At 38.3% G+C, this 25,579-nt stretch overlaps 1 long non-coding RNA gene across 1 annotated transcript; it reads right to left on the reverse strand.

The window, feature by feature from the left end:
• Positions 1–13,565: 13,565 nt before the first annotated feature.
• Positions 13,566–14,352, reverse strand: LOC114153674 (uncharacterized). The gene is made up of 3 exons (XR_003597381.1): positions 14,162–14,352; positions 13,787–14,080; positions 13,566–13,706 (listed from the first exon to the last, which is right to left on the reverse strand). It is a non-coding gene; the product is annotated as an uncharacterized LOC114153674 (long non-coding RNA).
• Between the last annotated feature and the right edge of the window lie 11,227 nt (positions 14,353–25,579).

The following is a 25,579-nucleotide window of genomic DNA, read 5'->3' on the forward strand; positions in this document are numbered from 1 at the left end:
ACCGTTTTATTTTAAAGGATATTGAAACTAAATACTGAATATAAAATTCAGTGCATGAACACACATTTATATTTTATCGAACTTTTTACCCAATAATTTTTCCCAAGACTTATTATGAGGAGCCTACTGATTTTTTAAAGATATTTTGAAAAGCTTCACGTACCCCCTGCAGTACCTCCATGTACCCCCAGGGGTACACGTACCCCCATTTGAGAACCACTGGTCTAGACCACAGGTCACCAACACGTTGCCCGCGGGCCCCCGGTCGCCCAAGGGGACCTTGTCAGTCGCCCGCAAAGCAAGTTCTAAAAATCTTTTTGGTCAGTTTACTTTTGTTTATTTGGCGGATTTTCGCTTTTTCTGTAAGATAAAAATGAATGACAGGAGTTTGAACCTCTCGTAGTTCTAAGAGCGGTCATTTGGATCCCGGTGGAGCTTTTTACCTTGTGTGGTTCTGGCAGGTTTTTGGTTTATGAGCTTCTTCAATGTTTCCCGAACTGGAGAGCTGATGGGTTACCTGTCGGGTGACATCTGCTGCTCTTCCTGAGCGTCACGCTAAGACTGTGGGTTAAACAATTTAATCTAGCCAAAGTAGAGTAGAAATTAAGCAAATATTGTTGCTTCACCTTTCTTATCCTCTGGACGTCTGACACCACCTGAACCTGCGATCAACACTCTCCTCTTTCCGTGAACCACAAGGGTAGGCTTCACTTCCATGTCTTTATTTAGCATCGGCTGAAGAAAAAAAAAGTCCGCTGCTCATGTGGTTTAGGTTTCTGCTGATTTTTGAGCATTGGGGAGGTGGTTGTGCTCTTGCAGGTCAGGTGCAGTGATAGTTTTGTGCTACCCTCTGACCTGTCAGACCTTTTTATTTCGACATCTGCTGGTGTCAGCCAGCAGGTGACCCGTCAGCTGTTCAGTTGGCCAAACCACAAAAAAAAAGTTAATAAACCGGCAACCTGCCAGAACTGCACACTATAAAAACATTAGGCGGGCTCTTACGGGAGATTCAAACTCCACTCATTCATTTTTAGCTTACAGAAAAACACCAACCCGTGAAATAAACAAAAGTAAACTGACCAATCAGATTTAGGCTTTGGCGTGCCCCACCTCACCCCTCACAGACTGTACACAGCTGTGTGCACAATATCTTTTGACACAAAAGGTCTTTTTTTTTCTCCACAATTTTGCTAATAGTAAAGAGTTTTAGATAATAAAACATACAATAACTATTCTTTTATTTTTTAATCTAAAAGAAATTTTCAAGGTACTCAGTGCGTTCAGCTGTACAGCTGCAGGTGTTACTGCAACAATCCATACTCTCAGTTACTTGTGGGCAATTTAGAATCACACAGAAAAACTCCAAAAGAGAATCAAACTTCAAACTCTGAACTAAGAACGTCTGATCACAAAATAGCAATTAACCATAGCTGTCTTTACTGATAACTATTGTGAGTAGTCCCTAACATTAGTATGATCAGGGAACATGCAATCATATATACATACACTGAATATATATTATTGTTATAAAGGCTGAGCCAAGAAAATTTATGTCTGTATCAAACAAGTAGCCCTTTGTGTTACTCTGTACCTGTGAAGTAGCTCCCAGTCCCAAAAAGGTTGGTGACCCCTGGTCTAAACCATTAATTGGCGGCCAAACCATCCCGATGCACCAAAGATTCACCAAAGATCTGAAAGTTCTACTCATGTTTCTCCAAGACATGTTGTACCAGGACAATGAGTTCCCCTGTCTGAAAGAGGATTCAGAAAGTTAAGTCAAGCTCATCCATGGAGAACATCTAAAAAACTCAAAGCTGACCAATACATTCCAAGCTGACTGAGTGGTGGGAATTGCTATCCCACCACTCTTTTAATTCAAATTTAATTTGAAAAAATATATATAAGTATTCAAATTAAATTTTTCTAATTTAATTTGAATAAAAATTTTACTTTTGTTGGCTGCACAAAAATAACAAGGAGTGTTCTGTGTAAAATATCAGATAACACCAAGTAAATGAGAGAAATCAAACAGGACTGGGATGTTCTGCTTCAAATAACCTGGAGAACACGATCCTCACAGTCTCTGGAACGCTCTTGGTCAGTCTGTCACTGGAAGATTTTATTCTTCACTGCTATGGGCTCATGTTGCAGTTTTCTGTTCAACCACCACAAAATGTGGGTTCACAGGAAGGAATGCATTTGGATTTCATATGACTGAAATCAACTTACTTGTTGTTGGCCACTTTACAATGTGAAAACATGCATTAGATTTATCAGCCTGGTGTAACTTAGAAAACAACTGGGCTCTACAAGAAATACAATTTAACTGAATTGAATTTTTAATTAATTTAATTTTCAATTTAATTGAAAAATTTTATTTTTCAGTTAAATTTTTTAATTAAATTTAAAAATACTTTATTGATCCCTAAAGGAAATTAAATGTTGTAACTTGTACTAAGTCAAAATTTTTAAAGAGTTATCATAGGTAGTGATGGCTGTGGACATGAATAATTTCTGTATCACAGCAAATCTGAAGAAGCCTCTGACCACAGACGCTCTGTTTTCCCTGTGGTGTCACACACCTCAGTCCATTGGGAACAGAAAACAGTCACTGCTCACGACAAGCATGTCACCTCTGCTGTCAGAATAGTAAGGCGTTAGGCATGTGGGTTTCACCTGCCCAGTGAAAGTCCAAATGGTGGTAGAAACACTGAATAGGCCAGACCATAAAATAGCATATCGAACCACACAACCTGTGATGTACCAGTCAGAGGAAATGAGGCTTAACAAACAGAATAGCTGGACTGGTACTAAAGATAAAATGACAAACAGATGGTTTCTGTTTAGTAATTAGGTCACTTCCAAAGGCAATCAGTTGCATTGAATCTTATTTCCAAAATACATTAAATATTATAGTTATAATATGACAGTAGAAAAGTACTTTACAAGGCATGGTATGTCTGCATTCTCACTTGATTTTTTTTTTGTCTATTTTTAAAATAGATTTTAGTTCCACTGTGCTCTCCTAAGTCTTATTTTTATTATTTTAATTGCTGATGAGAAAAACAGACTTATAAAAGTGATTGATGTAGCTGTTCAGTCTGCAGTAAATGTAATGCTGGTAAGTCAATACTGATATTCTCCTGCACCGCTTCGTGCTCACTCCCTGTCAGCTGTTGAAACTCTGGTCTGCAGGGCTCCACAGGTCACAGCTCTGCTAATTGACTCAATATTCAGTCTGGAACAATACAGATTAAACACCTGAGAAAGATCATTCATTTTCGTGATGCATCTAAATAACCCAAATACCAAGTGATGCTGCAGGAAAACAGAGTGATAGACAGACAGATATATAGATACTAAATTCCACTCTATTTCCTTACATAATATTTGCTGAATTAAAAAACAATCTGTATTTTTATTTATATACACCTACAAGTGCCTAAAAATGTTGTGCTGGTTGTACTTGAAGTTCAGCTTGAGTTCAAGCTGAAATAAGGGGCAGTAGGAGAGAAAAATCAGATAAATGAAAATAGAGGTGGCATATACAGCAAATTTCTATAGATTCTAAAATGCTTCATCATCATCATCACCGTGTCACTTAGGTAGAGAAAAAAAAATCATTTCTATAGGTGCCTCAGCAGACAGCAGGGCACATTCACTCTATACAGAGCATCAGCAAATGTTAGCTTACCACAGACAAAAGAACGGAGAACTGGAGGAGGGTTAAGGAAGTAGAGAAGTGTGCAGAGTGTGGATCTAAAGAAATAGGCAGCTTTCCAGGTCATTCATTTCATTGCATAACCTGGCAAACAGTCCAGTGCTGCATAATGCACACTCTTTTATACAGCACCAGACCGCCTGCAGCAAGACAAGCATTTATGCACTTTTTGATGTCCTTACACACACATACCCCCGCCCCTGCACACACACACCAAAATGGTCACGCACATACTTTCAATTCAGTCCATTTAGCCTGAGTACCACTCCAGCAGAGTGGCCCTGTGTTGTCATGGTTACCACATCCAAGCAGCTGGGATAGTGAGGGGATGGAATGATGGAGTGAAGTGGAAAAGTAGAATTTAGAGAGAGTATGAAATGCTGATAAGAGCTCTGGTAGACAGCATGTTGGAAATGGAAAAACTAAAAGGAAGCCATAAAAACTGACAGTGGACATGAAGGCAGCAGGTGGGCATTGAGAATTTATCCAGAAGTATTAAAGAGACATAATGTTTACAGGAGGGTTCAAAGTTTATTATTTCCTGACAGTGGAATCGTAAGAAACCTCAATCTGATTGACTAACAACGGTTTCATGACTGACAGCTTTTGGCTTATTTGAGAGAAATCTGGACTGAAGAGTGGGAGAAGGCAGCTTGTCATGAAGGTAGATAGGCAACCTTGTAACAAGGTAGCCTTTCGCGGTTGGATTTTACAGTGAGGATGAAGCTTTGAGGCAGAGTCAGGTGGAAAACAGCAGTGGTTTATTCTTCATACAGAATCAACAACACTTCACAGGTGAAACTGCAGTCTTAAATAGTCCCAGCTGTGACAGACCAAACCACCTTTAATTCACAGGGGAATCTCAATTCATCAATATCCACTTACTTAATTAAAATACCTTTTACTAAATACAAACATTTCCATTTACTTTTTATAAATATTTTATGTTTTATCATTACACCATATGAAGCACCACAAAACCCATAAACATTTCCCCCCCACACTTTTCAATGGCCTCTCCCGGAGACTATATATGGTGTCTGGACCCCCAGGGCAGTATTTGTCCAAACACCCTGGAGAGGACACAGAAAAGACAGGTGAGTCACTCTACATTAGCACTCCACACCTAACAGATTATGCACAAACATTTGCTGAGTTTTACCCACCAGTAGCTCATTGCTCTGAGTAACAATTATCCTCCCTTCACAGGCAACCACCTCACTCGTCAATGAGGAGCAGCTGTGCAGAGCCCAGAACAAAAGGCTACATGCTAATCTCTAAAAATACTCAAATACAATTAAAACTTCTTGTGTGCAAATTGTTATTGATGTGCAAATCTATGCTTAAAGTGCCGTGCTAAATAAAGTGTTTAATAAAGTGCAAAAAGTACTTTAAAAATGCTATACAGTGATTTCAGTAAAATAGTCCCAGTATTGAAGGTATCCTAAGGATGAGTGTCACCATGTGTAGAACGGCAGGCGAGTTCACAGGGTGAGTTGTGCAAATGAGACTGAAGGACCAGTAGAGAATGCTTACATAAATGATTCAGTTTGAGGTGAAATAAGAAAAATATCTGATAAAACAAACTTTGTGGATACGGAAACAATGAGGACAATGTAACACACTGCAGCCAAGTTAAGAATTGAGTGAATTCAGCATTTTTCTCTGTAAATACTTTTAAAAAGTTTCTACTTATATGAAGTTTACACAAGATGTTGGCAAAAATGCAAGTAACCCTCATCTACTTTCACCTTCAGATTCTAATCAAGAATGTAGAGGTGAATTTCTTTATTCATTCTTTTCTTAAGTATTTATCAAATGTGCCAGTGCCTCTCTTTAATGTTCCACCTGCAGACTTCCCTTCTGTCATGGCCATCTGGGGTGACATACAAAACCATTTTACCTCTAAACATGACATGTGGAATGACCAGACTGATTTTTTTATTTTATTTTTTCCAAATCTTCTTCAGCAAACTTCAAACAAGTTTCAACAGTTTTTTCTTCATCTGTGGAGTTTTGAGCCATCAAAGCGCATTAGAGATGAGTGATCACTTTGTGTTTCCATAAAAATACCTTGCCTGTTATTTCCAGGTATCTCTGAGGCTCTCTGTAAGTGTCCCTTGGCTCTTTGGCAACTCTCTTGGTCATTTTATCAGGACGCTTCTCTGGATCACCTGTCTGTTTCTGGTTCATGGTCGACATCTGGGTTTCAGGACTGGAACATTCAGAAGTTTAGAATTGCATTTGTAACCGTTGCCATTGGCTAGTTTTACAGCAGTAGGCCTTTTTTGTGAAACTGAATCCTAAAACTGTGCAACACTTTGCTATTAAGAAAGTGTTAATAAAATATAAGTTAATACTTATTTGAACATAGTTATAAGAATGCTTTCTAAATATTGATAGATTTCAACTGTTTTTTGGCTGTCTGTCATTCGCTCATCCTATATTTAATATCATAAACTTATTTCCTGTGTCATTGAATTTTTATCCCCAAAACATTATACTGTATGTTGGGTAATCTGTTTGGATTTCTCTGTATGTGTGGATGACTTTGGGTTTTATTGACATGGTGTGAATTTTATGGCAGGAATATTCTCAACATACTAAGAAAAATGTTGATATGTTCAATTCTTTTGCAGTCCCCTGTATGTCAAAAGTGGGGGAACACATGCAGCGAAAGCACCTCAGCAACTGACAAGAAATCTAGCAAGGGGTGTTGGCTTGTGGTGCCCCAGATATGCTGAAAGGTCTGATGACAGGAAGTGTGAATGGTGCTGCTCTGTGGAGGACTGGTCTCCCAACGGGAAGAAACACAAACAATTAGTGGAGACAAAAGAATATTTAAAAAATCACTGCGCCATACAGGTCAGGATCATGACACCTTCACGACCTTTCCTACACGTTCTCTCTTTGTGTTTAACTTCCCTCATGCTATAGTGACATTGTGATCATGAATTGCTTAAACTGCCATGGTGATCATTTTTATTCTGTGAATAAAATGAACTCCAACTCAGACACTGAATGAAAATCTATCACGCACTGGATGGTGGCTTACATTGTATTCTTGTCTTTGTGTAATATTGTGGAATCATAATGTAATAAAGTATTTGTAGTAAACTGGTTCAATCATAAAATAGATGTTTTTTTGGAAGATGCAGTCATGTGAATAATAACACCTTGTGGAGGCGTTTGAGTCTTTCAAATCTTTTGGCAAATGGAGTTTTAATATAAAGCTGATATAAAAAATAAATAACATTGTGACACAATTCGAGGGAAAGAAACAATACTTTAAAGCTTTTCTAATGCTGTAATTAAAAAAAGTATTTTCTACAAAGAAATATATTTGACCTCTCCCACTTTTATTTGCAGTTAAGATGTTTAAACTCTCACACACTCATCAGTTCTGGTAAACATGGGGAGAACATTGATACTTAGTATTTTGTCATAGGTTTACCATTTTTAGACCTCCGGCATCGGTCTGCTCCTGTCAGTCTGCTAAAATGAGAGCGGGCAGCATATTGAGATCAAAGAGACATCAGTGGAGAGATTTAAAGAGGTCTGAAAGGAATTTGAAGTCAGAGTTCACTGTTGAGTAAACGGACAAGTGGGAGACATTCAGGAGAACTGTCAACATATCCAGTTCTGGCAGTCCAAGCAATCTCACCAAACAAGAGTAGACAGCAAAATCTGAAATCTTCTAAAACCCCAAAGCATTGTTACAGGGTTTGCAGCAGGTTCCTGATGCTGATAAATGTGAAAATCAATGGTGGTACTGGCAGAAAAAGACTGCACAAATTTAAACTTCAGGAGAGCCGTGCCAGCAAAACATAAAACCAAACTGTAGCTTGCCAAAGTAGACAGGAACCAGGAAGTCTGAGGGAGTGTTCTTTAATGGCATTCTAAGGCTTCAGACAAGCCCTCCTTTTGTGTGTCATTCTTCCCCTGTAATTGGTTCCAGCTCCTCATCAGCTTCATCATCCCCAGTGTGTGAACTATAGAACTATGTTCTAATATAAAAAAAAAAACACTATTTTGGTGTTTCCATTAAATAAAAAATGAAATTAAAATCACATGTGAGTAAGCTTGTTCACAAAACAAGCCATTAAAAATTATGACAACGACGGGTGTTAACCTTCCAGGAGATATATTCATAATTCAGTTGTGGTATTGAAATAGATACATTTTACAGAACACGAGTCAACTTCTGCAAAATATATCTATTTCAATATGGCTGAAAAACCATGTTATCCAAAAACATGTTTTGTTTAGTTTCGTTCATCCTGTTGAATTTCAAATCCTCTTCACAACAACTTACCAAATTGTGACTCCTATAGCTAATGAAATTATTACATTTATCATTAAAATATTACATGAGACCAATAAAAAATATTCTTAGTGCAAAAATGTTACTAATGAAAAACAGTAAGTATTAATGCTTGAATGTTATTTTCATGGGGGAATTTTAATAATTCCAAGAAATTGAACAACTGATTCCTTGATTTTTGATTTCCTATGCTTGATTATGAATTTTAAGTAGATTTGATCTATTAATATCCTACAATCATAGATCAACTGACTCAATGGCCTTTAATTAATTCAGTTTGAGTAACCACACAATACACTGAGTCAATGTCAAAGTTCTTTTTTAATGTGAGTGTTGGAGCAGTAACTATGTATGTATGGAAGCCCATTTCCACCACTCTGTAAAAAAAAAAAAAAATATCTCATTATAATGAGATAGCATCTCTCAAAATAATGAGATAGTATCTCATTATAATGAGATAATTTGTTTGTTTTTTTTTTTTTACAGAGTGGCGGAAACGGGCTTCCATAAGTAACAGATCTGAATGTTGCAGGAAACCTTCTGGAGTCTGAGACACACACTCAGAGACACACTCAGTCAACAGAACTAAATGTGATTGTGTTCATATGTTAGTATTTCAGTGTGTTAGTGAGCACATGCCATCACATGCAATCTGAGGCTATGCTAACTAGCCTGAGCATACACAACATGCTATGCTAAAACTGAGCTGTTCTCAGAAAAGTTTTTCTCCTACTTACACAAAAAAACTGCAGTAAAATTTCCCAGTGTTGCTCTCGATCTTCATATTTGACACACACACACCCACACACAAATGTACAAATATCTCACCTCCTCATGAAAAGACAAATTGTACTGACCGAAATATGAATGGAATCATAAATAATATTCCATCTTACTGCTAGAAATCAAATTTCCTGAGGTGCACAGACATGTTCATTCCCTTGGTGCTGCCACTTCACTGCAGTCCAGGCAATTGCTGCTCCAGGTGATGTGCTGGCAGAACTGAGAGACTTTATCAAGGCCAAATGCTTACAACCCCATTTGAGGTCAGACAGCATGAGCTTATTGCACCACAGTGGTTATTGGTAGGAATCATTGACAACTATCAGCATAAGTTCATTTTTATTTAATCGTCTCTCTCCACAGACTTCCCCCATGCTATTTAGCTGCCTGCCACAGCACTGATCTCATCACCATAAACTAATGGTTTAATCTTCCAAAGCAGCATCTAATATCAATAAGACCACTCTAACATAAAATCCATTACTGTTGCATTATTCTTCACTGTCCAACAGTATTAGATACATTATCATAGCGCCGCAGACTGTTTTACCTCACCATGCAGTAACAAATTATGAGCTGAATAATACTTAGGACTCAGAATAAGTGGAGGCTTGGTACAATACAGGAGTGCAGCCTGTGTTGCTATTTTCCATTACTAAGGTCTATATTTTAATGTAATACAGTTAAGCATGAAATGTTCTGTTTTTCTCTGGTAAAGTCTGTTATGGCCATGTAACTAGAAAATATATTTTTTGATATGCAGTAGATCATTCATACAATTAGACACCCCACTAAATATTTATGCATTATTTCGATACGTTCAAATATTGATGTTTAATCCAACTTATTTTTTTTTTATCTCTGAAAATGAGAGTGATTTATTTCATCTCCAGAACCAGCCTTTCCCTGTTTGACAGCTTTAAAGCTCCATTATGTAACTTTAAGAAAGAATATGTTTTTTACATATTTTAGTTAAATCTATCATCATGTCATAACAATTTGTCATGAAGAAGATAATCAACCAATCAGAGCCAGGAGGAGGGGCTTAGCGCTGTCACTCAAACTTATGCACTCAATGCTACATGTGCTAATGGTGGAAAAACAACTTAGCATTACAGGAGAACTGTTTATCTGCCGCAATCTGAGGCTATGCTAACTAGCCTGAGCATTCACAACATGCTATGCTGACAGGGAAAAGCTGTAGCGGTAGTAGAGAGGAAGGGGGAGGAGCAACAGCACACAAGACTGTAACTGACAGCGCTAAGACTCGCCTCCTGGCTCTGATTGGTTGATTCTAGTTTATACTGAGTCTGGGAGCACTGGGAGAAGGCACTGTTTTTTCACAGATTGTCTGTCTCATTACTTACTGTATTTATTTTCTACATGATGCAGCTTTAACTTTAGTGAGATGCTTCTTCTAACTGTCCACCAGCGTCTGATGTCTGCCCGAGGAAAGCTTGCCCCTGACCTGCTTACAGGTCTGTCAGAGCTTCCAAGGGTTTCTTACATGAACTCCACAGCATCCCTGTGAGATCAAGACCTGGGCTCACCATGTCTGAAATCTCCAGCAGTTCTTGGAGGATTTTCTGGTATGGTTTTTGGTCTGTGTCATGAGGAAAGTCCAGTTCTGCTTCAGCATTAATGTTTTTGCAAGTTCCAGTTACCCTCTGAAACATGGTTCAGTTCAGGGTGGACTCTACGATGGTTCTTAGAGCTAAAGAAGGAAGTATTGATGCAAAACCAGGTGTGCTGCTGTAGCGTCCTACAGTAGCACACCTGACCCAAATGCTTTGCTGAATAATCTTTAATATCATTGTATCGTTGTACATATGTACAGTGACAAACAATAAATTTACTTTAGTAAGAACCAGAACTTATTAATGCAGACTGAGGAAGACGTTGGTGTTTCAGAAGGACCAGTGGCACAGCTGGGGTCTGTAGAGAAGGGAATAACTTATGGTACCACAGGATTAATGAAAAGGTCTCAGAGATCCTGACATAAAGAATTGATCTCTGAGCAGAGAACAAGTGAGAAGGACCTCATATTAGAGCCAATCCCAGTGATCATTGACCGTTACCTGACAATGGTGAGCTTCCACCTCCAGGCATTGCAGCTGGTATGACTTCTTGGAATACTGTTTTTGCTTTAAATGTGCCCTCTGTTGCAGTGTTTGAACATTTCAGTGTTTGGTTCATCTCTTTAATGAACAAAATGACATAAATTCCAGAGTTTATGCGGATCTACCTCTGCAGCTGGCTGTTGTTACTCCTGCATGGACCAATTGGTGGCTCAGAAAGGCTTTGTCTAAAATGGAAATTTTGACCTATACTTGTTTATTCCATACATCCTGTTTGAACTGAGATGCAACAAATATGTTGAAACTGAGGTTTGATTTGCCTTTTTGATGAGCCGCAGCAGCTACTCAGTGGACAACTTTTCACCCTTCACTGCTAAACGCTATTTACAGGTTGCTGAGTGGAAAGCAAATCCTATCTGTAAATAGTTTTTTGCTTGGGACTATGTCAACATGTAGATGAGGAAATGCAGTTTCTGTTTACAATTCCCATCGGAAATTTGTTAGATGAAACTGGCGTGTAAGTTCCAGAGAAAAATATACATACATATATGCTAATTCTTTTTTTTTATTAAAGTGCTTCAAAGTCAAAATTTGTCAAACTTTGAAACAATTCTTTTTTAAAGTGTTTTCAGAGAAAATCAGACGTTGGAATCACACCTAGAAGTAGCTTTTGATCTGTGACACCAAAACTGTTCACAGATGTTCCGCAGAGGCACAAATATTTTAGTATTAAAAACTGACGTTTACTAGAGTCTGAGACATAGTGGACTGTTTATTCATTTGATCCTGATGTTAGTTTCCAACCCATATCTAACAGTTCAATCAATCTACTCATATTCATTGGTCTCCAGGTATTTACATCAGAGCTGGTGAAGAAAAATGTCCTGTCTGGGCTGAACCCTTCTCTTCTTCATGTTGTTCATGCACAGATAAAATCTTGTTTTCAGAGATCCCCTCCAAGTTAGGTCATCGTTACATAACACCATAGACGAACTCTGAGAAACTTCCTAAGGGTTCATCAAAGTATGCAGACTTGACTTGAGGAAATGTACTGAATGTGTAGAAGCTGTCAGGAGGAAGACAGCTTCCACTCAGCCATTGCTTTTCTACTTATACAGTCTCATCAGCGCAGTAGAAATTGTTGATGATTTTTGCTCAGTCAGTCCAGCTGTCGGATAGTTTCCTTTGTTGCTAAGCGGATAAAGAGAAAAGTTTGTTAAGTAGGAAGAACTTGTGTTATGACTGAAGGACCATGATAGGGACTAATCATATTTTAAGCCTACACAATACACTCCCTTAAAGTATGTTCCTTTAAACTAATTCTATATTCCAAAGCAAATTGTAACTCTTGAGATTGATTTTCTCCCTTCCAGGTATAATATCATATTATATTACTAGACTATGCAATAACTTAGGATATGGAGGATAAACAGGTTAGCTGGCATAATTTACCACTGCATATGATTTACAGTAATCTGCCACCATATTTGTGTTAAAGAACTGAGCCATGCGCTGAAAACAGTTGCACTAAATTGTTCCCAAATTAACTGTAGAGGACTTAAAAAAATGTTGGTGTCATGTTTCTTTAAATGAAGCCAGGATGCAACTGAGCAGGGAACATACACTATTACAGACGTTTTGTTTACTACTAAAGGGAAGAATACAAGGGCAGCTCAGCACAGGTCTCTGTGTGACCAAATATGTCCTCTATGTTCATTTTCGCATCTGTTGTTTCTGGCAGGAAAGAAGACAACTGCCACCTTGCAAAAAAATTAATTAATTAAATAATTTGCTGCATCTGCTATACTTTATGGATGTGTTTTTGTCTGCATGTATTTAGTATAATCTGTTTCATGAATCCAGTGCAGAAATAAAAGCACATATTGTGTCATTATTTATGGTATCATGGTAACAAACTTCTCCCTGTTTGATGAGAGTAATAGTGGCTTATAAAATATATGATATAGTTCTATAGTTTTTAGATGTAGTGATATAGTTCATAAATAGTGTGATATTTGTTTAATGAGTCTGAAAGTGAAATGAGTTTTGAAATGGTTTGTGGTTTTGACTCCAAAGCTTTCTTTATTTTCTGTGGTGTGATTTCTGTTGCTAGTTGTATTCTGAGTGAAGATGTCAGTCAGGCCTCAGAGTTTTATGTTTTTTAAGAGTCAATGCTAGAAAAACTGAAGATCTGGGACATTTATATTATGATTCTATTTAATTTGGAAACTTAATTCATGTCACAATATTTATTGTCATGGAGACATGCCGTCTCCTCTTTGGTAATTGGTGGACTATGTGACATGCAGTGCTTATCCATTCCTATGAACCTTTCCCTCCTTATCAGTTTTATTTATTTATTTTTTCTGTTGTTTGCTGGATCTAGTGGCCTATTTTCCTTTTTTTTTACATTAGGCAGACATGAAGGAGGCAGAGAGCAGGAGGAAGACTGCAGAAATCTACAGAGCTCCTCAAAAGGCTCTAAATGTTGACCTTAAAGATAAATTGGCAAAACGACGACCCAAATGACCCTCATGGATTGAGTTTCATAAAATGAGAATGCTTTTTATTTTCCCAGTGAATTCTTGTATTTAAAACTCCAACAGAGTAAAGTACAGTCAAGATGCACACATTCAAAGAAGATTAATCTGTCATGTTGGGTTTTAATCGTCTGACCCACATGCAAGAACACCCACAGAACAAGGGAAATCAGTAAAATTATATTTATTGCAGAGAATGACAGTCAGAAAAAAAAGGGGAAAAAACTGGTCCGGAGAGGATTCGATGCTTCTGGTTGGAGCTAAGGGTGAGAGAGTATGGTGAGTTCGATGACTGGAGGAAATGGTAAACTGCTGAAAAAAAACCCCTTAACGTTCTTACTTCAGCTGAGATGATACGGACCGGGGGGGAAGGTCTGAAGGATCCTGGGCGGATTACTTGAGGTCGAGTGTTGCTGCTTCGCTTATGGTGGTGGGGCAGCTCTGGAAGGCGGACGAGATCTGGGCGGGTTTCGTTTATGGCCGGAGAGAGGGAGGCAGCGAGCGTGGAGATCCGATCACCAAGGTGGGATTCAGGGACTTGGGCATCCGGTGGGCAATAATCCACCGGCGTCACAAGGAGAGGTTCTGCGCTGGATTTCCACTAAGGGGTTCACAGCTTCTGTAGTGAGAGTTCCTATGGAGGCACAAAAAAACAAAGAATCACTAGAAATTCACAAAGTTCGATCACTGGAGAACTTCAGATGGCCTGTAATACCAAAACTGGCAAACACTCTGGCACTGGTGTGTAGGCTGCCTCCTCCTCTTATGCTCCTCCAAATGAGATCATGCAGTGCAGGTGATGAATATCAGCTGGTCCACGCCCTCCAGGAATGACTGCCAGGCGCCCCCTGAAGGATGGACAGGGAAACAGCAACCCCAACCACAGACAGGAAACACCCAGGAACCCAACATAATCTTTATCACATGTACATAAATAAATTGAAGAAGCAGTGATTAATCAGTTAACTGTCCTTATTAACTTTAGGATACAAGCTGTTTGTAGTTCAACAGGATCCTGGTGTTACCAGTCAGTAAACACAGAGGATGAGGCTGGCTCTGCAGGGCCCTCAGGGTTAGTGGTACTTGGACAATCTTCTCTGATGTCCACACTAGATCCTGCAGATGCTTGGAGCTGTTGCTGATGCAGCTGCAGACATTCCCTCTGAAGTTTTTTAATTTTTCTTTTCCTGTGTGGGTCCATCAGTTTAAGGAAAGTCGATGCAAATGTCAAAAATATTTATATTTGCTAAATACTAGAATTAGCCTTTTTTTCCAGATTTTATAAAATACCTTAATTTAAATTATGAAGCATAATTTAAGTTACTATATTCATAGTAACTCAAGACAGCAAAAGATATACACAGGATGGTCTTTCTTAAACGGGTTTAGTTTAGCTCAGCAGACAGCGCTCTGGAATAAAGTCTTGTTTTTGTTGTTTCCTAAAATGGAAGTAATATCCTAGTTTTTAAATGACAAAGAAAAGAAGAGCATTCCTTTAAAAAAGTGTTTTCTAGTTTTGTTTTGTTTTTATCAGCTGATTTTCTTTTGTTGTAGCATAAATAAATAAAGCCCAGAGGGGATGGGTGAGGAAATGTTTCATATTTTTCAAAGACATAATGTAATATAATAAGGATTCACTCCCACCAGACATTTTATGTATTATCATTCTGTTGATGAAGAAATAAATGTGGGCAATATCTTGTAACAAGGCTGCATGTTTGTATGATCATGCCTTGTTAGAGACACATTTATTATGAGTGCAACCACAATTTGAGAGAAAATAACTTGTTTCATGCAATACAGAGAGACTCATCTGTATTAAAAACATGGTGAAGCTACATTTTATGAATGTTTCTTCATGGAAAGAAAAAGCTTTTTCACATTTCTCCTTCATAGCTAAGAAAGAACATTTTAGTTTAACTTACTTTATTACAGTATATGTAGCTTCCTTTGCGGTGCTTAAAAGCACACAGGGAATATTTAACATTTCATAAGATTTTACCATATCTCTGTAACTGCAGTATGTACTTTATGTTGTAGGTACATATTTACCTTTAACTCTATTTAGCATACTAAGGCATATTTTATCTCCAGTCAGAGTGGAGCAGTGTTTGCATGAGCTCTGTGTGAGCCAGAGGCATCTGTCTAAACGCTGCACTATAAAGATGTAAATGCTGCTGCTTCACATCCACACTGGATGACAGAGAGAAACCTAGCAGAGAAGAGCAGGAACTGAATGAACACAATGGAGAGAAGCAGAGAGTGAGTGACAGCTGGATGGTGTTTTCCATTGACAACGTGTTTATTGCATCTTGCCAGGGTTTCATTAAAAGAGACCCAGAGTGAAACAGTGTGGTTAAAGAGTGGGACTGCGGTGGATAAAAGCAGAAGTTAAGCCTTCGCTGTTTTCTGCTTGACAGCTTGCAGGATATCCACTGACAGCTGCCAATAAAGATAATTAAACCTACGAAGTGAAAGAAAACCTCTTCACAAATGGCTTAGTAATTAAAGAGGAAGGAGAAGAAATAATAAAGTAACTGTCACAGTTTGGTCTTGTCAAAATACACATTTTGTGGACATTTTATATGAAGGAAGTTGTTTTTCTTTTGGATGAGTCTAATAATGTCCAGATGACAGTGGTGACCACAGCTTCTCTTGCTCTCATATAGAGGTTATACATGTCTCTTCTGACACATAATAAAGATTAATATAAATAGTTATAACTAATCAGTTGTGAGGATAGAAACTGCAATAGTCTGATAGAAGAAGGATTCCATCCCAGTAAATATTTCATACTGTGTGACTATCAAAGTTTACTTCCTGTCCAATGAAGACTGTCCAAAGGCTTTGTGTTAAAATGGCTGGATTGTGGCAAAATTTGGAAAACCTTATTTTAACTACATTTCTAAATTGATGTAAATTAAACTTTCCTTTGCACATTTTCCTTTCATACTAATGCTACCTTCACAGCCATCATCTCTGCACTATAAAGTTTCCTTGACCTAGTCTCAATCTGAGAATTTTATATGGAACGTTTCCACCCCACCATCACGTTGAGCCTTGTTGTAGAGAAAGATGTTATTACAAGTAATTACAAACACTGTTTATCTGCTCCATACTCAGCAATGGTTATGCTGCCTGAGCCTTATTCTTCAAGTGCACAATTTGTTGTGTCCTGACAGGTATACCTGTCCAACTGCTCATTAATGCAAATGTCGAATCAGCCAATCACATGGCAGTAGCTAAAAGCATTTAGGCATGTGGACATGGCCAAGATGATCTGCTACAGTTCAAACCGAGCATCAGAATGAGGAAGAAAGGTGATTTAAGTAACTTTGAACGTGGCATGGTTGTTGGTGCCAGACACGCAGGTCTGAGTATGTCAGAAACTGCTGATCTACTGGATCATCTACATGGGATTTTCATGCACAATTATCTCCAAGGTTTACAGAGAATGGTCAGAAAAGTAGAAAATATCCAGTCAGTGGCAGTTTTGTGGGCACAAATGCCTTGTTGATGCCACAGGTCAGAGGAGAATGGCCAGACTGGTTTGAGCTGATAGAACAGCAACAGTCATTCTAATAACCCCTTGTTACAACTGAGGTAAGCAGAAGAGCATCTCTGAACACACAACAGGAGGTGGATAGGCTACAGCAGCAGAAAACCAAACCAGGTACCATTCCTGTTCGCTAAGAACAGGAAACTGAGGCTATAATTCACACAAGCTTAAGGGAAGATTGAGAAAACGTTGCCTGGTCTGATGAGTCTCGATTTCTGCTGCGACATTCAGATGGTAGGGTCCAAATAGGGTCTGAGGCAGCGAGTCAACCTGAACACAATAAGACAAATGAAGGAAAAGAATCAACACATTTCTCTGCAGTGCAGAAACAACCACAGCATTTTTTTTGAAACGGTGATGAAAATCACACTGAAACTTTAATTTCTAAAAATTTTAGAGATTGTGGTCTATACGTCCATTTAAAAAAAAAAATATTTTCTTGTAAACTCTTTGTTTTGTTGCTTCTTGTTTAGAGTTCTCCAAGTGCATATGAAAAAAATCTCACATCTGGGCACTGCAGCCCAATTATTCTGTACACATCAGTACAGTTGCTCACATACTCCATATGGACTTTTTTAATTGAACACAAACTCTGCAGCCAATTATGTTATGGAGCTAAGAAATAAATAGATAAATAAAATAATACATTTTGTGAACCATTCTGTTAAGTAAGGAGACTTACTTTCTTTTTAGAATTCCCTCTGGAGTCATCATTAGCCCAAAGGCTGTGTAGACCCAATTAATGCAACTTTCTATATATGTACTGTAGATGTGGCATTAAAGTGCTCTTCTGAGCTCATTAATAGATCTTAATCACTCTAAGAAAAATATATTCTTGGTTACAGTTCTCAAAAAGTGTCTGTCATGGTGTGTGAGTTTGAGGATGAACCAAAATGCAGACAGGAGCTGAGAGCATGTTGAAAAATGTAATGAAATGAAAGCAAAAAACTTACAAAACACAGTGGGAGCGCAGGGAACCAGAGCCAAACAAAAACAAGAATCCAGAACAAAAAGCTTGCAGGAAAATCTGGGAAAGGAGTGTGAGCAAGAGAAGGGTTTAAATACTGTGAGGGTGAATCCTGGAACAGAAGACCTGGACTGAAATGGGCTGTGAGTGTGAGGAGAGAGAGAGAGAGAGAGAATGGCTCAGGGGCGAGGGAGAGTACACAGGGAACTAAGAAATTAATCTAATACTAAATAACTAGATCTAAAAAACACATTTAAACTTGAGTAACCAAGAATATCCAAAGACAATTAATAAACTAGAATCACCAAAAAGGACTGAACTAAAATGATAAACAAACAAACAAAACAAGCAGGGTGGGCAGAGGGGCCTTTAAGGCCGAGAGGACCTTAAACTCTCTGCTCAGGTTAGGAAGGAAAGTCTGAAAGAAAAACAAACTAGGGTTTTGAATCAGTTCAGAAAGGCCACAGGAAGGTGGTTGGCAACTAAGGAGCAGAGAGTCAGGAGGACGTTTGGTTTTCCTCTGGATTGATCCTTCCTTCCTCATACTAACCTGTGTTCTCTGTATCTTGTTGCCACTGCTGGGTGTGAATGGCTGTAGTTTTGGCCCAGCCTCTCTGCTGCTTGACACTGCCTTAATGCAACTGACTGGCCCAGAGTTCCAGCCTCTCAGAGCCAATCAGCACTGTCCACCTGGATAAGTATCTGCAACTGCCTAAATATTCAGTCAATCTGACATTCTGTGCAGCTTAAATTTATGTAAGAAGGGTTTGGATGCTCAAACGTTTGTATAAAGACCCTTCTCCACTGGCAAGTTGTGCACTAACTGGTTAATGTGCGGTTGGGTTTTGCACCAGGTAGTGAGCTTTTCAATGCTTCTCTCTATTTCTCACTATTGTGGGCGAGTTGTGAGCATCAGCAACAACTGTGTTCAACTCTGCTGATGTTTGCAGCGACACTCAGCAATGGAGAACCTCAAGGTTCTGGTTCTGGAGGAGTAAAATAAACCCAGATATTTCATTTTGTCTAATAGAAATTCATTGCTGGACCAAACATAATGATAAAGACTCAGATCAGTTGATTATTCCACTATACATATAATTAAATTGTGGCACTTTCTTTTTTAAAATGTGCAACCTTTTGGTTTTAGGTAATGCAGTCAAGAGATGTAAATCTTTTTTTTTTCCAATTCAAAGGAAAAATAAAATTCACATCACGAGTTAATATTTTAAAGTTCTGGTGTTTCACACTGTAAACGCAAAACTGCAGCTCCATCAGAAAGCTGACCACAGCTTCACCATTTCTCTCTTCATTATTGCTGACCGTTCTTCAAAAAAACGAGCTGCTAACAGAGCCGGTCATTCTGCTGAAAAAATAACTAACTAACTAACCGCATGTGTTCCTGCTGCTGCTCATGGTTAAACTCAAAACTGTTCCTCCATACTGAGCGGTTCTCTGGAAGCAGACAGCATGTCTGCTGTCCACAGCTAAACTATAATGTTGTTTAAAGTTTGCCATGAGGTAATCATGAGCCAATCAATAAATATGGTCAGCTGTCAATCAAATGTTTTTGGTGCCATACCCTGATTGGTCCTGGTAGTGTTACCCCTGAAGTAGGCACAAAAATCTGAGAACAGCCGGGCTGAACCGCGCCGGGTCTGCTAATGGAGGAGGGCTAGTGGAAAAACGTGTCAAGTGCCTTGCAGTGACACTATTTAGGATACATGCATGGAAGCAGACCTGATACCATCACTGTTTTCTTCCCTCTTTCTTTTTACAGGAGATCTGGTTAAATTAAGCTTGACAAACAAATGAGCCATTTAAGCTAATGAATGCTCATTAGATTATGACACAATGTGTCATTAATAATAATAATAATAATAACAATAATAATAATAATGGTGAACTGTTTGTTATAACAAACATTTAATGTAAATTTTAATTTTATAAAAAATAACAAAAAATAAAGGGGTTTTAGGAAACCGCCTATCCAGAAGTATGTTTTTTCCTGAGCACACTCATAGTTGGCAAGCTGGCACTCAGTAGTAATCAATTGTAAGTATGTCAGTAATATCAGTCATTTAACCTATATCCCAACAAACCAATATGATGAAAACTGTAACAATAGGGGCCAAAGAAAAATGCAAAGTGCCTATCAGGACCACAATGATGCTTTTTGGTTTGTCTAGAAACCAGGTGAGTAACCTCTACAGGATTTATTGTTTTACATAACTAATGTAAAATATGTGAGCTGATTCTTTACTGTTAAAAAATGGAAAGTGGATTTAGGGCAACTGCAAGTTTCTACAGTTTCTAACAGCTGTTGTTCTTTAGTGCAGGGATTTTACACAAGTGTTTCTTGTAGTACTGCTCTTGATAGTCACTTTAGATCGTGTGTATAATTAGGCCAAAAACAGGAGTGCAGACAGTATAGTTCCAGTCAGTATGGTTTGTGTAATACTGACACATATTAACATAATTACAAGAAGCTAATTTATAAATGTCTCAAATTACATTCTTTGAATAAACATTAAGGCTTTGATTTAATCTTATTTAATTAATCTGCCAAACCTTTACTGTTTTTCAATTACTACTAGAGCTTCAATCATTTCAGGTTAAACCTTGAAGATTAAATTAAATTTAGCAGGTGAAATGTGACAAATGAATATGAAGTGAGCTATTTTGCAGCTGCAGCATGAGCTCATCAGCATCATTATTCATGCATTTCTTTTCTATCAGAGAATTGTGAGGCTTCTAAAAACATCCACATTTACTTTTTGCTTTTTATTCAACCTGCAATTACACTCATAACTTTGTTGATGGAAAACAACTTAGTTGAAGAGAAATATAATCTCTTGCAAGCTGCTTTGAATTGGCCTCTGAATCCTTCACATTCTCGTTGCTACCCTGCAGATGCTAGATTAGATTGGTATATGGAGAGTTTAAAACGCAGATCAAAGTTCTCCAGTCTCTTACGTGTTCCTGAGTATTATTATGGTCTAAATGTGGACATGTTCATCCTGTGGAAGGAATGAAAGATTCCTATTTCTGTGAGCTAAAATGACATGTGGCTCTCCTAAGTTTTCACAAACCATCTCCATCCTTTGAGATGGAAAGGAAAATGTGAAGATGTCTGGCAAACAGACGTAGATGCCATAGTTGTAATCTAGTACAGACAATTATGGTTGGGCATATCGATCTAAATATCGATACTATCGATACAAATGGGAGTGTTGGTATCAGATCAGTAATAGCCTCATTGGATCCATACCTTTGTTTAGTTTCTCTTCCATATGTTCAACAAATGACTCAGATTTCCTCAGAGGTCATGCCAGCGTCTATGCAGGAACTAAAATGTCAAATATCAAGAGCTTACATTTCAATCTGGAGAGACTCACACAGAGAAGAAAATAGCAGTTAAAAAGATTTAATGGTACAATTTCTCTGGCGCTCGGACCCGGCAGAAGACCGTGAGTCGAGGATCGCCGTGAGCAGGCGGTCTGCTCGGCGAGCTCAGGATAGTCTTCCCCCCCGGGACCGAAACTGGTAGTGGAGCGGAGCTTGAAGAGGAAGAGCACAGGGGATCTTGGAGGACATCCCTCATGGTGAAGGTGGAGATGGGGAGGAGGTGGGTCGAAGCACGGCTGACGAGCAGGAAGATCCCAGGGTAGCTTGGACTTTTGAAGGTGTCTTTGGACGGCGATTGGCTGGAGGAGCGTGAAGCTCCAGTCCGAATTGGCTGCGGTCGGGCGTAGTGATTAGATGGTGGTGAAGCTGGTCGAGTCTCCCAGTTTGAATTTTCGCCAAGGCTCCATTTTCAGTTTGAAAGCATGAGTCCATAACTTTTAAAATATTTGCACTCAAAAAATCTGCTTTCTTTCTAATCACTCTAATTTCCTGAGCAGTGCAGTTTTATTATCTATTCAGGAAGTTGAAAAAAATCTTATTGGAACTCAACATAAATGCACTTACGTAAAGATACATTCCTCAAACCTGAAATATGAATATGGCTGAATATTAACTATTGAAGAAAAAAAGTATTTAGGTTATATGCAGATTACACTTACAAACTCAGTTATTCTAATAATGTCAGGATCTGTGTTCATTTAGAGTTTTCTGTGTCCTTAAGTCTCTTCGTTGTCCTGTCCTCCCCTTGATTGTTCCCAGGTGTGTCTCGTTTCTGTGATTACCCTCCCGTGTATTTAACTCCACCTGTGTTCTTTGTTCCTGGTCGGGTCCTTGTCAATGTTTTGTCGATGCGTCTCTGTGTGAGCTGCCTGTTGTTTTGGACTGTGTTTTTGACATTAAATATCATTATTCATCATAGCTGGGTCCGCTGCGTCTGCCTCACCATCCCTCACCTCACCACTTCATGACAAATAAACGTGCAATAAAAGGTAATAAGGTTATATTATTTCTATATCACTACATTATTTTCCATTGTAGTGAGTTGATGAAAACCAGTTTTAATTACCTAAAATCTCTGTCCTATATTCAATTGAAGATGAATCACTAAATTATTCAATGATAATTGATTATTTTAAAGTATCAGTGATACTAATTCCATATTTCCATGATATCTAATCCAACTGACCACCATGCCACGAGGGTTTACAATAGCATGCCATGTTTCTCCAGGGAAAATAGTGAGTGCACTTCAGCAGAATGAGAATCCGTCTTTTAATTTGAACTTTGTAACATTTCCTGAAACAAACCTTTGGTGGGAAATTACTACAGCTTCTTAGCAGGAACAGCAGCAGAAGGATTGTACAGGAGTTACAAAGCATCTTAATAAAAGTCCTGTTTGTCTAATCAGATTAGATTTTACAGGTTTAAAATAATATACTCTCTTTTATTTAAACACTAATTGATGCTGCTCTACAAATAACAGTGCTTCTGAATAACACTTGTTAAAAACTGAATTGCTCTCAGGACTGCAGTGGATATCAGATACTCAGAAACTCAGGTCATAAAAGCATGATCCTGTGAATAGTGCATCCATTAGTCATCACATACTTTTTTGTGTCCTCAACATTGCTAACTTATATTGAAGTGGATATGTATAAATCATAATGTATCAAACTGTAACAGGTAAGTATTCTCACATCCATTTCTTTCCACTTCTGCTTCTTTCCACTGTCCAAGAATAGTAAAAACACTTGTTCACTGTTTGGAACATAGACTGTATTGCCAAATGTATCAGTTCAGCCCTCCAAATAATTGAGTTTAGTTGTTGCAATCATTTCCCTGGTTGGAGGTGTAAAAAACAACACCTAGCTTTCCAGACTGCTTCTAAATAACAGTTGTTAAAAACTGAGTTGCTCTCAGGACTGCAGTGGATACCAGAATGTTCCAATGCTGCTTGTGTCATGAGACCTTCCATAACATTTCCACCCATTAAGTTTTTCTATGTCAGCTGTTTGTGGAACAAAGTGATGTGAAAAGAATAGAGAATGACATGAACACATCCACAAAGTGGTGGGCCATGTAAAATCACAGAATGAAAGCAGCATGAGAGAAGTTCATAGGTTCAAGGTCAGCAGCTTTTTGATAGTTCAGTAGCTATGGATTCCTAATTTATGTGGCTTTCAGATGAGATGACTAACAATGTGTAGACAAGTTCATAAAATAGGTTTTTATGGTTATGAAGTTCCATTCAGGTCTTCCATCACCAAGAGAAGGTGAATGTGTTGGTGTAAGTCATGCCACCACCAGGCCCGTAGCAGTGAGTCGAGTCATGCCTCTCTTCCTGGTAAACACAGTAGACCACTCTGGGTTTGACAGTTTTCAGGAGACCAGCTCATCTGATTGCATTGTGTCAAGTGTGGTGAGAGGGGCATCACTATGTGAGGCTCTGGCCCCCAGCATCCTGAGCCTCTGCTGCCACAGTAAGGTCTGGAGTGACCTGACTGGTCTGCACAGAATCCAGACCTTATCTTGATAGAGCACCTTTGAAATGAATTGTAGTGGAGCCTGCGAGCCAGTAATACTCTCCTGGTAGGATAGTCAAATATTCTTACAAACACTCTGCTAAACCTTGTACACAGTTTTCCCAGAGGAACCGAAGCTGTTTTACATGCAGATGGTGAGCCACTGCTATATTAAAGCCTTTGCATTAAGAATGGTTTGTCATAAAAGTTTGTGCATGCATGGTCAAGTGACACAATACTTCTGGCAATGTAGGGTAGCATATTCAAGTAAGAGGTAGATTATTATCTTATAATAAACCACCAATAATATTTAAAACAGTGTAAATTGTCAAAACTATCTTTGTATGTTGTCCTGGTTTTACAAAAGTAGTCAAGAATTAGTTAAACTTAAAAAAATATATGATGTGAAAAACAGATTGTTTTTTTTTCTGAAAGGGAATTTTACACCATCTTGCATGAAATTGGCTCATGTAAATTATGAAAATGTGAAAATAATTTTATCAGGAACAAACTGTGTGTTTAGACATTAGTAATACATTTGCCACTAACCCTATAGAGAAGTGAGGAGAGTTTTACTCTACAGGACAGATGCTGGGATGGTTTTGTTTAACTGGAGCAATGCACAAGCAGATGCAAAATGCCATAGAATATTTTTTTCCCACTTATATAAAGACACACACACACACACACAGACACACAGCTGTTCCTCTCCTTTTCTCTACATACTCATTCTCATCTTCTTTAATTACAACATGAGCAGCGTGGGCAGCTGCTCTCAGTCTCTATCCAGTCTGGAACTCTCAGATTCTAATTGACATTTATTTCAGCAAAACACAGATGCAAATAGAATATCATTTGAAACATCCCTTGTGTTAAACTGGTTAAACTGGCTATGCCTGAAAAGCGTTTTTTTTTTTCCTATGCCACTATGTAAACACCAAAAATACTCTATTGATCGTCCAACTGATCCTCAGGAGTGGTGACATTTCTGGCAATACCAACAAGGCAGACAACTCAGTACACACTATCAGCTCTGAGCACACTTATCATTACTGCAATACTGCATCAAATGAAACCATCAACACTCACCATCTTTCATCTAGAAGAAAAAACGTGATGTCCTTCACAGGATGTAATAATAGTTTTAGATTGACAAAACTATTATTACATCCCATACTGATTCAGCATTATGCGCTTGCCTTCATTAGAAGCAAACAATAAAGAATAAAAGTTGAAAGATAAACTACAGTTACTTTTTAAAATCCACTGCCTAGTACTTCAGTTTAGGCAACATTACTTTACAATATTCATCAACATTTCCACATGTCATATCCACACTACATATCTTAGTGTGATTTATTGTTTTAGAATAACACAATATACTATGAACTTTTGCAATTACAGTGGTAAATCTTTCAAGTTATGTTTTACCAACTTCAGGTTTGTCTGTAATAGTCAGTCATTAAATCTTGCCACAGATGTTATGTCGTGTTTTGTGAGGTGAGAGGCAGATCGAAACACAGGAATATGGAAGTCTCATTCTGGTTTAATGGAAGTCCGAAAAACACCGTAAAACTCATGGGATCAGGAAAACACAAGACAGAGGAAGGGTTGATTCAGAGGTTAAAGAAAAACTTATATGCAGACAAATTTGATTGCTAGATAGAGAACTGGTGGCTG

This window comes from Xiphophorus couchianus, chromosome 11 (genome assembly GCF_001444195.1).
Source record: "Xiphophorus couchianus chromosome 11, X_couchianus-1.0, whole genome shotgun sequence".
Taxonomy (NCBI): domain Eukaryota; kingdom Metazoa; phylum Chordata; class Actinopteri; order Cyprinodontiformes; family Poeciliidae; genus Xiphophorus; species Xiphophorus couchianus.